Source organism: Coregonus clupeaformis, unplaced genomic scaffold (genome assembly GCF_020615455.1).
Source record: "Coregonus clupeaformis isolate EN_2021a unplaced genomic scaffold, ASM2061545v1 scaf3308, whole genome shotgun sequence".
In the NCBI taxonomy this organism is placed as follows: domain Eukaryota; kingdom Metazoa; phylum Chordata; class Actinopteri; order Salmoniformes; family Salmonidae; genus Coregonus; species Coregonus clupeaformis.
The window spans coordinates 6,223-17,500 of NW_025536762.1; the positions used below are offsets into that span (position 1 = coordinate 6,223).

The 11,278-nt window shown below is 48.8% G+C and overlaps 1 pseudogene; it reads left to right on the forward strand.

Annotated features, from left to right (window-relative positions):
- Nucleotides 1-5,636: 5,636 nt before the first annotated feature.
- The window catches only part of LOC123489793, a 31,157-nt pseudogene continuing 25,515 nt past the window's right edge, over nucleotides 5,637-11,278 (forward strand).

Below are 11,278 nucleotides of genomic sequence, written 5' to 3' on the forward strand. Positions count from 1 at the left end.
TCCAGGGGTCTCTGTATCTGCCGTGGTCCAGGGGTCTCTGTATCTGCCGTGGTCCAGGGGTCTCTGTATCTGCCGTGGTCCAGGGGTCTCTGTATCTGCCGTGGTCCAGGGGTCTCTGTATCTGCCGTGGTCCAGGGGTCTCTGTATCTGCCGTGGTCCAGGGGTCTCTGTATCTGCCGTGGTCCAGGGGTCTCTGTATCTGCCGTGGTCCAGGGGGTCTCTGTATCTGCCGTGGTCCAGGGGTCTCTGTATCTGCCGTGGTCCAGGGGTCTCTGTATCTGCCGTGGTCCAGGGGTCTCTGTATCTGCCGTGGTCCAGGGGTCTCTGTATCTGCCGTGGTCCAGGGGTCTCTGTATCTGCCGTGGTCCAGGGTCTCTGTATCTGCCGTGGTCCAGGGGTCTCTGTATCTGCCGTGGTCCAGGGGTCTCTGTATCTGCCGTGGTCCAGGGGTCTCTGTATCTGCCGTGGTCCAGGGGTCTCTGTATCTGCCGTGGTCCAGGGGTCTCTGTATCTGCCGTGGTCCAGGGTCTCTGTATCTGCCGTGGTCCAGGGGTCTCTGTATCTGCCGTGGTCCAGGGGTCTCTGTATCTGCCGTGGTCCAGGGGTCTCTGTATCTGCCGTGGTCCAGGGTCTCTGTATCTGCCGTGGTCCAGGGGTCTCTGTATCTGCCGTGGTCCAGGGGTCTCTGTATCTGCCGTGGTCCAGGGGTCTCTGTATCTGCCGTGGTCCAGGGGTCTCTGTATCTGCCGTGGTCCAGGGGTCTCTGTATCTGCCGTGGTCCAGGGGTCTCTGTATCTGCCGTGGTCCAGGGGTCTCTGTATCTGCCGTGGTCCAGGGGTCTCTGTATCTGCCGTGGTCCAGGGGTCTCTGTATCTGCCGTGGTCCAGGGGTCTCTGTATCTGCCGTGGTCCAGGGGTCTCTGTATCTGCCGTGGTCCAGGGGTCTCTGTATCTGCCGTGGTCCAGGGGTCTCTGTATCTGCCGTGGTCCAGGGTCTCTGTATCTGCCGTGGTCCAGGGGTCTCTGTATCTGCCGTGGTCCAGGGGTCTCTGTATCTGCCGTGGTCCAGGGGTCTCTGTATCTGCCGTGGTCCAGGGGTCTCTGTATCTGCCGTGGTCCAGGGGTCTCTGTATCTGCCGTGGTCCAGGGGTCTCTGTATCTGCCGTGGTCCAGGGGTCTCTGTATCTGCCGTGGTCCAGGGGTCTCTGTATCTGCCGTGGTCCAGGGTCTCTGTATCTGCCGTGGTCCAGGGGTCTCTGTATCTGCCGTGGGTCCAGGGGTCTCTGTATCTGCCGTGGTCCAGGGGTCTCTGTATCTGCCGTGGTCCAGGGGTCTCTGTATCTGCCGTGGTCCAGGGGTCTCTGTATCTGCCGTGGTCCAGGGTCTCTGTATCTGCCGTGGTCCAGGGGTCTCTGTATCTGCCGTGGTCCAGGGGTCTCTGTATCTGCCGTGGTCCAGGGGTCTCTGTATCTGCCGTGGTCCAGGGGTCTCTGTATCTGCCGTGGTCCAGGGGTCTCTGTATCTGCCGTGGTCCAGGGGTCTCTGTATCTGCCGTGGTCCAGGGGTCTCTGTATCTGCCGTGGTCCAGGGGTCTCTGTATCTGCCGTGGTCCAGGGTCTCTGTATCTGCCGTGGTCCAGGGGTCTCTGTATCTGCCGTGGTCCAGGGGTCTCTGTATCTGCCGTGGTCCAGGGTCTCTGTATCTGCCGTGGTCCAGGGGTCTCTGTATCTGCCGTGGTCCAGGGGTCTCTGTATCTGCCGTGGTCCAGGGGTCTCTGTATCTGCCGTGGTCCAGGGGTCTCTGTATCTGCCGTGGTCCAGGGGTCTCTGTATCTGCCGTGGTCCAGGGGTCTCTGTATCTGCCGTGGTCCAGGGGTCTCTGTATCTGCCGTGGTCCAGGGGTCTCTGTATCTGCCGTGGTCCAGGGGTCTCTGTATCTGCCGTGGTCCAGGGGTCTCTGTATCTGCCGTGGTCCAGGGGTCTCTGTATCTGCCGTGGTCCAGGGGTCTCTGTATCTGCCGTGGTCCAGGGGTCTCTGTATCTGCCGTGGTCCAGGGGTCTCTGTATCTGCCGTGGTCCAGGGGTCTCTGTATCTGCCGTGGTCCAGGGGTCTCTGTATCTGCCGTGGTCCAGGGGTCTCTGTATCTGCCGTGGTCCAGGGGTCTCTGTATCTGCCGTGGTCCAGGGTCTCTGTATCTGCCGTGGTCCAGGGGTCTCTGTATCTGCCGTGGTCCAGGGGTCTCTGTATCTGCCGTGGTCCAGGGGGTCTCTGTATCTGCCGTGGTCCAGGGGTCTCTGTATCTGCCGTGGTCCAGGGGTCTCTGTATCTGCCGTGGTCCAGGGGTCTCTGTATCTGCCGTGGTCCAGGGGTCTCTGTATCTGCCGTGGTCCAGGGGGTCTCTGTATCTGCCGTGGTCCAGGGGTCTCTGTATCTGCCGTGGTCCAGGGGTCTCTGTATCTGCCGTGGTCCAGGGGTCTCTGTATCTGCCGTGGTCCAGGGGTCTCTGTATCTGCCGTGGTCCAGGGGTCTCTGTATCTGCCGTGGTCCAGGGGTCTCTGTATCTGCCGTGGTCCAGGGGTCTCTGTATCTGCCGTGGTCCAGGGGTCTCTGTATCTGCCGTGGTCCAGGGGTCTCTGTATCTGCCGTGGTCCAGGGGTCTCTGTATCTGCCGTGGTCCAGGGTCTCTGTATCTGCCGTGGTCCAGGGGTCTCTGTATCTGCCGTGGTCCAGGGGTCTCTGTATCTGCCGTGGTCCAGGGGTCTCTGTATCTGCCGTGGTCCAGGGGTCTCCCGTCTTTAAGCCCATAACCATGTGTGTGAGGTGTGTACTTTGTATCAAACTAGATTTAGTTTAAGACGAAACACTGTGTGACCCCTGACAGTGGCCCCTGATACTTCAGTAAAAGGTTTTTAATAACAGAACAGATCACGAGTTAGACTTTTTAACAGAACTCAGCAGCCAAATTCATCTGGAGACATGATGCTGACAGGTGTTTCATTAAGCAATCTAGATTGACAGTGACACATATAAAGGCTGTTTCATTGGCTCCTGACAGGTGATAATATGGGCCTATGTAGCACCACACTGGTTTTGCGTTTTAACTCTTCTTATTGACTTTGATTATATCTGGATATGGGGAAACGTTTCTGCCAACCCTAAAATAAATAACCCCTGTATTATGTTTAGTCTGTCTGTCTGTCTATCTGTCTGTCTCCCATTAAATAACCCCTGTATTATGTTTAGTCTGTCTGTCTGTCTGTCTGTATCCCCATTAAATAACCCCTGTATTATGTTTAGTCTGTCTGTCTGTCTGTCTCCCATTAAATAACCCCTGTATTATGTTTAGTCTGTCTGTCTGTCTCCCATTAAATAACCCCTGTATTATGTTTAGTCTGTCTGTCTGTCTGTCTCCCATTAAATAACCCCTGTATTATGTTTAGTCTGTCTGTCTGTCTGTCTCCCATTAAATAACCCCTGTATTATGTTTAGTCTGTCTGTCTCCCGTTAAATAACCCCTGTATTATGTTTAGTCTGTCTGTCTGTATCTCCATTAAATAACCACAAATAAACAGATGAACTTACATTGGCATAAAATAAGAAAATAAGCCTGAAACCAAGCTGACAAACATTGTGATGTTTTCACTGTGTTCTCTGCTGGATAGATGAAATGTGATCTATCCCATAATATGAGGGACACTCCAGTCTTCCCAGCATCGATATCAATACATAACACTGTAATTACATTTACCCAGAGTACAGAATCTGATACCATTGGTTGATTCTCTTCTATTACCTGTTCTCTGTCATTTACACCACCTCTGTCATCGGTCCTCTCCTGATCCACTACCTGGACCCATCTGTCATCGGTCCTCTCCTGATCCACTACCTGGACCCATCTGTCATCAGTCCTCTCCTGATCCACTACCTGGACCCATCTGTCATCAGTCCTCTCCTGATTCACTACCTGGACCCATCTGTCATCGGTCCTCTCCTGATCCACTACCTGGACCCATCTGTCATCAGTCCTCTCCTGATCCACTACCTGGACCCATCTGTCATCAGTCCTCTCCTGATCCACTACCTGGACCCATCTGTCATCAGTCCTCTCCTGATCCACTACCTGGACCCATCTGTCATCAGACCTCTCCTGATTCACTACCTGGACCCATCTGTCATCGGTCCTCTCCTGATCCACTACCTGGACCCATCTGTCATCAGTCCTCTCCTGATCCACTACCTGGACCCATCTGTCATCAGTCCTCTCCTGATCCACTACCTGGACCCATCTGTCATCAGACCTCTCCTGATTCACTACCTGGACCCATCTGTCATCAGACCTCTCCTGATTCACTACCTGGACCCATCTGTCATCAGTCCTCTCCTGATCCACTACCTGGACCCATCTGTCATCAGTCCTCTCCTGATCCACTACCTGGACCCATCTGTCATCAGACCTCTCCTGATTCACTACCTGGACCCATCTGTTATCGGTCCTCTCCTGATCCACTACCTGGACCCATCTGTCATCGGTCCTCTCCTGATCCACTGGGACTATTGTGGTTAGAAACTTAATGTGCTTACATATCTGCTCCTTTCTGAAATCTCTCTCTCTCTCCCCCCCCCCCCCCCCTCCTCTCTCTCTCCCCCTCTCTCTCTCTCTCTCTCTCTCTCTCTCTCTCTCTCTCTCTCTCTCTCTACCAGCACTTTGACTTTCTGAATCTAAATTAATTCCATTAGAAGCCTATACCTGATGCAGTATTATAACGAGGTGATGGTGTCTGTGTTAATGTCCTAGTGCTATTCTGCCCTCTTGTGGCATAGTTACTACACTACACCACATGGCAGGGCTTTTCAACACTCCTTACTATTTATTTATTTATTTTTATTTCACCTTTATTTAACCAGGTAAGAAGCCAGTTGAGAACAAGTTCTCATTTACAACTGCGACCTGGCCAAGATAAAGCAAAGCAGTGCGATAATAGAATACTATACTATACTATACTATACTATGCTATGTGTACTATGTACACTGAATGTACACAATTTTAGGAACACCTTTCTAATATTGAGTTGCACCCCCTTTTGCCCTCAGAACAGCATCAATTCGTCGAGGCGTGGACTCTACAAGGTGTCGAAGCGTTCCACAGGGATGCTGGCCCATGTTGACTCAATGCTTTCCACAGTTGTGTCAAGTTGGCTGGATGTCCTTTGGGTGGTGGACCATTCTTAATACACACGGGAAACTATTGAGCATGAAGAACCCAGCAGCATTGCAGTTCTTGACACAAACCAGTGGGCCTGGCACCTACTACCGTACCCTGTACTTTTGTCTTGCCCATTCACCCTCTGAACGGCACACATACACAATCCATGCCTCAATTTGTTTCAAGGCTTAAAAATCCTTCTTCAACCTATCTCCTCCTCTTCATCTACACAGACTGAAGTGGATTTAACAAGTGACACCAATAAGGGATCATACATTAGCTTTAACCTGGATTCACCTGGTCAGTCATGGAAAGAGCAGGTGTTCTTAATGTTTTGTACAGTCATTGTATGTTATACGCAGTGGAAGAGAAAGGACACACACACACACTTTTATTTTTAACTTTGAAAACACGCTCAGGGAAGGCGGCTCACGCGCGTGTTAACAAGTGACATTTAGTTTGGCGCAAGATCGCCCCGGAAACCTGAGAGTGCGCCTGGTCAGTAGAGAAGTTACCGGGAACCTGAGAGTGCGCCTGGTCAGCAGAGAAATGCGGTTTACTGTGTGCTCCGTAGACTTCGAAAAAAAACAAGAGTGAACGTAGAAGTTTGTGGACACGCTTTGACAGTAACTTCAACATGGTAAGACCTTTTAAATGGCGCTATATTTCTACCTATTTAACATTATTCTAATGGTTTATCTGTATGCGTCAGCTAGTGTCTTGCGCTACACAATGTCCTTGATATTTGGCGATGCAGGCTATGAAGTTCCATCAAATGTGCCTGCATTATGTCGCTTTTAAGAGTTGGCATACAGTCTAGGAGTGGTAGTAGGAATAACACTAGTTATAACACTTTCTAGTCATAATGACTATATTGTCATGATCATTAAAAAGAGAGGTTTGTATGTAGGCTAAATGTTTCTCTGATTCTGATTCTTATTGTGCTACTCCAAGCAGACGCAACACGGACCCTGCTGAACTATTATGAATATATTGTGGTCTTTTATGACAGGGTTTACTCCTATAATGGAGGAATAGAGAACCCCGTCCGGGACTAACAGCGATATTACACATCATCACCACATCATCATCCCCGTCAATGAAGACTGCAGGCATGGCCCTGTTCAAGCAGCAGAGAGTGGAGGATTTCTACCACATCGGAGAAGAATTAGGAAGGTACACTATTATAATGAAGTTACATTGTATTCTGTTCTATTCTATTGTAATGCATATCTCGTCCCTTAAACCACGTCACATTATGGAGCACTTAGAGGAAACCTTTGAGGGTCAAAAGTCGTAGGTGCACATTGACATGACAGTGAATGGGGTTGCTCTATTGACATGACAGTGGATGGGGTTGCTCTGTTGACATGACAGTGGATGGGGTTGCTCTATTGACATGACTGTGAATGGGGTTGCTCTATTGACATGACAGTGAATGGGGTTGTTCTATTGACATGACAGTGAATGGGGTTGCTCTGTTGACATGACAGTGAATGGGGTTGCTCTATTGACATGACAGTGAATGGGGTTGTTCTATTGACATGACAGTGAATATGGTTGCTCTATTGACATGACAGTGGATGGGGTTGCTCTATTGACATGACAGTGAATGTGGTTGCTCTATTGACATGACAGTGAATTGGGGGTTGCTCTATTGACATGACAGTGGATGGGGTTGCTCTGTTGACATGACAGTGAATGGGGTTGCTCTATTGACATGACAGTGAATTGGGGTTGTTCTATTGACATGACAGTGAATGTGGTTGCTCTATTGACATGACAGTGAATGTGGTTGCTCTATTGACATGACAGTGGATGGGGTTGCTCTATTGACATGACAGTGAATTGGGGTTGCTCTATTGACATGACAGTGAATGGGGTTGTTCTATTGACATGACAGTGAATGGGGTTGCTCTGTTGACATGACAGTGAATGGGGTTGCTCTATTGACATGACAGTGAATGTGGTTGCTCTATTGACATGACAGTGGATGGGGTTGCTCTATTGACATGACAGTGAATTGGGGTTGCTCTATTGACATGACAGTGAATGGGGTTGCTCTGTTGACATGACAGTGGATGGGGTTGCTCTGTTGACATGACAGTGGATGGGGTTGCTCTATTGACATGACTGTGAATGGGGTTGCTCTATTGACATGACAGTGAATGGGGTTGTTCTATTGACATGACAGTGAATGGGGTTGCTCTGTTGACATGACAGTGAATGGGGGTTGCTCTATTGACATGACAGTGAATGGGGTTGCTCTATTGACATGACAGTGAATATGGTTGCTCTATTGACATGACAGTGAATGGGGTTGCTCTATTGACATGACAGTGAATGTGGTTGCTCTATTGACATGACAGTGAATGGGGTTGCTCTGTTGACATGACAGTGGATGGGGTTGCTCTGTTGACATGACAGTGGATGGGGTTGCTCTATTGACATGACAGTGAATGGGGTTGCTCTATTGACATAACAGTGAATGGGGGTTGCTCTATTGACATGACAGTGAATGGGGTTGCTCTATTGACATGACAGTGAATGGGGTTGCTCTATTGACATGACAGTGAATTGGGGTTGCTCTATTGACATGACAGTGAATGGGGTTGCTCTATTAACATGATAGTGAATATGGTTGCTCTATTGACATGACAGTGAATGTGGTTGCTCTATTGACATGACAGTGAATGTGGTTGCTCTATTGACATGACAGTGAATTGGGGTTGCTCTATTGACATGACAGTGAATGGGGTTGCTCTATTGACATGACAGTGAATGGGGTTGCTCTATTGACATGACAGTGAATTGAGGTTGCTCTATTGACATGACAGTGAATGGGGTTGCTCTATTGACGTGACAGTGAATGTGGTTGCTCTATTGACATGACAGTGAATTGGGGTTGCTCTATTGACATGACAGTGAATGGGGTTGCTCTATTGACATGACAGTGAATGGGGTTGCTCTATTGACATGACAGTGAATTGGGGTTGCTCTATTGACATGACAGTGGATGGGGTTGCTCTATTGACGTGACAGTGAATGGGGGTTGCTCTGTTGACATGACAGTGAATGGGGTTGCTCTGTTGACATGACAGTGGATGGGGTTGTGTCACTTGTGTTGTTACTTGCTACCTTCACAAACACTGTTCTGTATAGACGAAAAGGAACTTTCCGGATGTTATATCTACAGCTGAGATGACACTGGTATTATCCTGCATCAGTGCATTCAGATGTTGTTGAATCCTTACAGATGTGTCTGTGTGAATACTCAGGCTGTCCTTACAGATGTATCTGTGTGAATAGTCTTATAGATGAAAGACCTGTTTAAAGGTAGACTCAGCGATATGACAGTTGTGAAGAGGGCACGACAACACCTTTTCCCACTCAGGAGACTGAAAAGATTTGGCATGGGTCCCCAGATCCTCAAAAAGTTATACAGCTGCACCATCGAGAGCATCCTGACCGGTTGCATCACCACCTGGTATGGCAACCGCTCGGCATCTGACCGTAAGGTGCTACAGAGGGTAGTGCGTACTGCCCAGTACATCACTGGGGCCAAGCTTCCTCTATACCTCTATACTAGGCGGTGTCAGAGGAAGCCCCAAAAAATTGTCAAAGACTCCAGTCACCCAAATCATAGACTGTTCTCTCTGCTACCGCACGGCAAGCGGTACCCGGAGCACCAAGTCTAGGACAAAAGCTCCTTAACAGCTTCTACTGTTTAAAGGTAGACTCAGCGAAATGACGTAACTGAAAGCACTGTTTAAAAGATAGACTCAGCAATATGACGTAGCTGAAAGACCTGTTTAAAGGTAGACTCAGCGAAATGACATAACTGCAAGACCTGTTTAAAGGTAGACTCAGCGATATGACGTAGCTGAAAGCACTGTTTAAAAGGTAGACTCAGCGATATGACGTAGATGAAAGCACTGTTTAAAAGGTAGACTCAGCGATATGACGTAGCTGAAAGCACTGTTTAAAAGGCTTCCTTTCGTGCTGCCTCACAATGTGTTGTGCCGTTGTGGTTCATATTAGAAGACCACAACGTGAATCTTATAATATGGCCATAGACATGCAGCTCATCACTACAGGCCATTAGCCGCTATGTGCAACTTCCCTTTTTGTAGCTTTACCCAGTCCGGAAATCAACAAGGTTGAAAACTAGATGTTTGAAAGAGATTAAGGGAATATTGGTTGAGGTAACATAGCTTTTTCCTTTTACATTTACATTTACATTTTAGTCATTTAGCAGACGCTCTTATCCAGAGCGACTTACAGTTAGTGAATACATATTTTTTTATACTGGCCCCCCGTGGGAATCGAACCCACAACCCTGGCGTTGCAAACGCCATGCTCTATCAACTGAGCTACATCCCTGCCGGCCATTCCCTCCCCTACTCTGGGACGACACTGGGCCAATTGTGCGCCGCCCATGAGTCTCCCGGTCGCGGCCGGCTGCGACAGAGCCTGGATTCGAACCAGGATCTCTAGTGGCACAGTTAGCACTGCGATGCAGTGCCTTAGACCACTGCGCCACTCAGGAGACACTCCTTGTACTGACCAGGTTCTCAAAGCACTCAGGCTGTACTCAGTGACCCAGTAGTTTATTTGAAGTCACTTCTCTAGAGGCAGCTGAGCTGGCAGGCAGTCACCCCTCACGCTGCTGTTTCAAGATGGCTTCCTTCTATCTTTAGAGGTCTGTGTTTATGTCTACTCACACAGCTACACCATGAATGAGGAAGTGGAGCTTTCCTTTACCTCACTGTACTGACAGTAGAGGAAAAACACATGGAGACACAATCACTGTTCGCATCCCAAATGGCACCCTATCCCCTATGGGCCCTGGGCATAAGCAGTGCACTATATAGGGAATACACTCTTCAAAAAAAAAAATAAGCTGCTATCTAGAACCTAAAAGGGTTTGTTCGGCTGTCCCCATAGGAGAAGCCTTTGAAGAACCCTTTTTGGTTCCAGGTAGAATATTTTGAGTTCCATGTAGAACCCTTTACACAGAGGGTTCTACATGGAACCCAAAATAGTTCTGCCTGGAACTGAACAGGGTTCTCCTATGAGGAAAGCCGAAGAAGCCTTTTGGAACCCTTCTTTTCTAAGAGTGTAGGGTGCAACTTTGGTATACAGCCACTGAATGACCGTTGACTTTATTCCCACATCCTCTCGGTTTCTTTACTTTCCTCTGTTTGTATGTGAGGAGAAAACCCCAGAGCTGGGTCTTAGACATTAAGGAGTGGAAGTATTTGAGGTGCGCTTGATTTAGCTTAGAGTGTGCATTTGTGTGGTTATTCCGTTGGTTCCATTGTACATGGCAGACTACTAAATCAAGTGCGGCAAAGCATTTCCCATAGGCTACCGTATTCGGGTCAACACAGGTCTGTACAACACCTGATGGTCTTTCAAATGTGTTTAGTTGTCTGTGAAAGTGAATGCACGATGTAAAACCCCAGCGTTGTCATGCTCGGCTCATGCTGTCACATGGACTTGACTGCTGCATTACCACTCCACTATGAATAGACCGGTCGCCTCGCAGGAAATGTCTGAACATTCTGCAGGACAAATTGAGTTAACCCTTCAACATACCACACCTTCTGACTGCACCGTGGTTATTTACAGGGTTTAAAGAGACAGTGTTTTACACACTGCCGCAACAGATATTAGAAATGTTCTATTGTATAATACATGAAAATCCTCTGATGATTCCTCCTGACACGTAACGGACCTTTCCTTTCTGACACTGAAATAACATACCCTCCCATCTACCGTTCGTCTGATCTGATTCTGTAGAGACACATGGTGCAGGTTTTAACAACATAATCATTATTTTTTCAAGCTCAATATTTTTTCCATCATTTTTTGTGTCCTTCCTCTCGTCTGGGTTCCAGTGGTCAGTTTGCCATCGTGAAGCGTTGCCGGGAGAAGAGCACAGGTCTGGAGTTCGCCGCTAAGTTCATCAAGAAACGTCAGAGCAGATCCAGCCGGCGGGGGGTCAGGAGGGAGGAGATAGAGAGAGAGGTCAACATCCTGCAGCAGACACAACACCCCAACATAGTCACC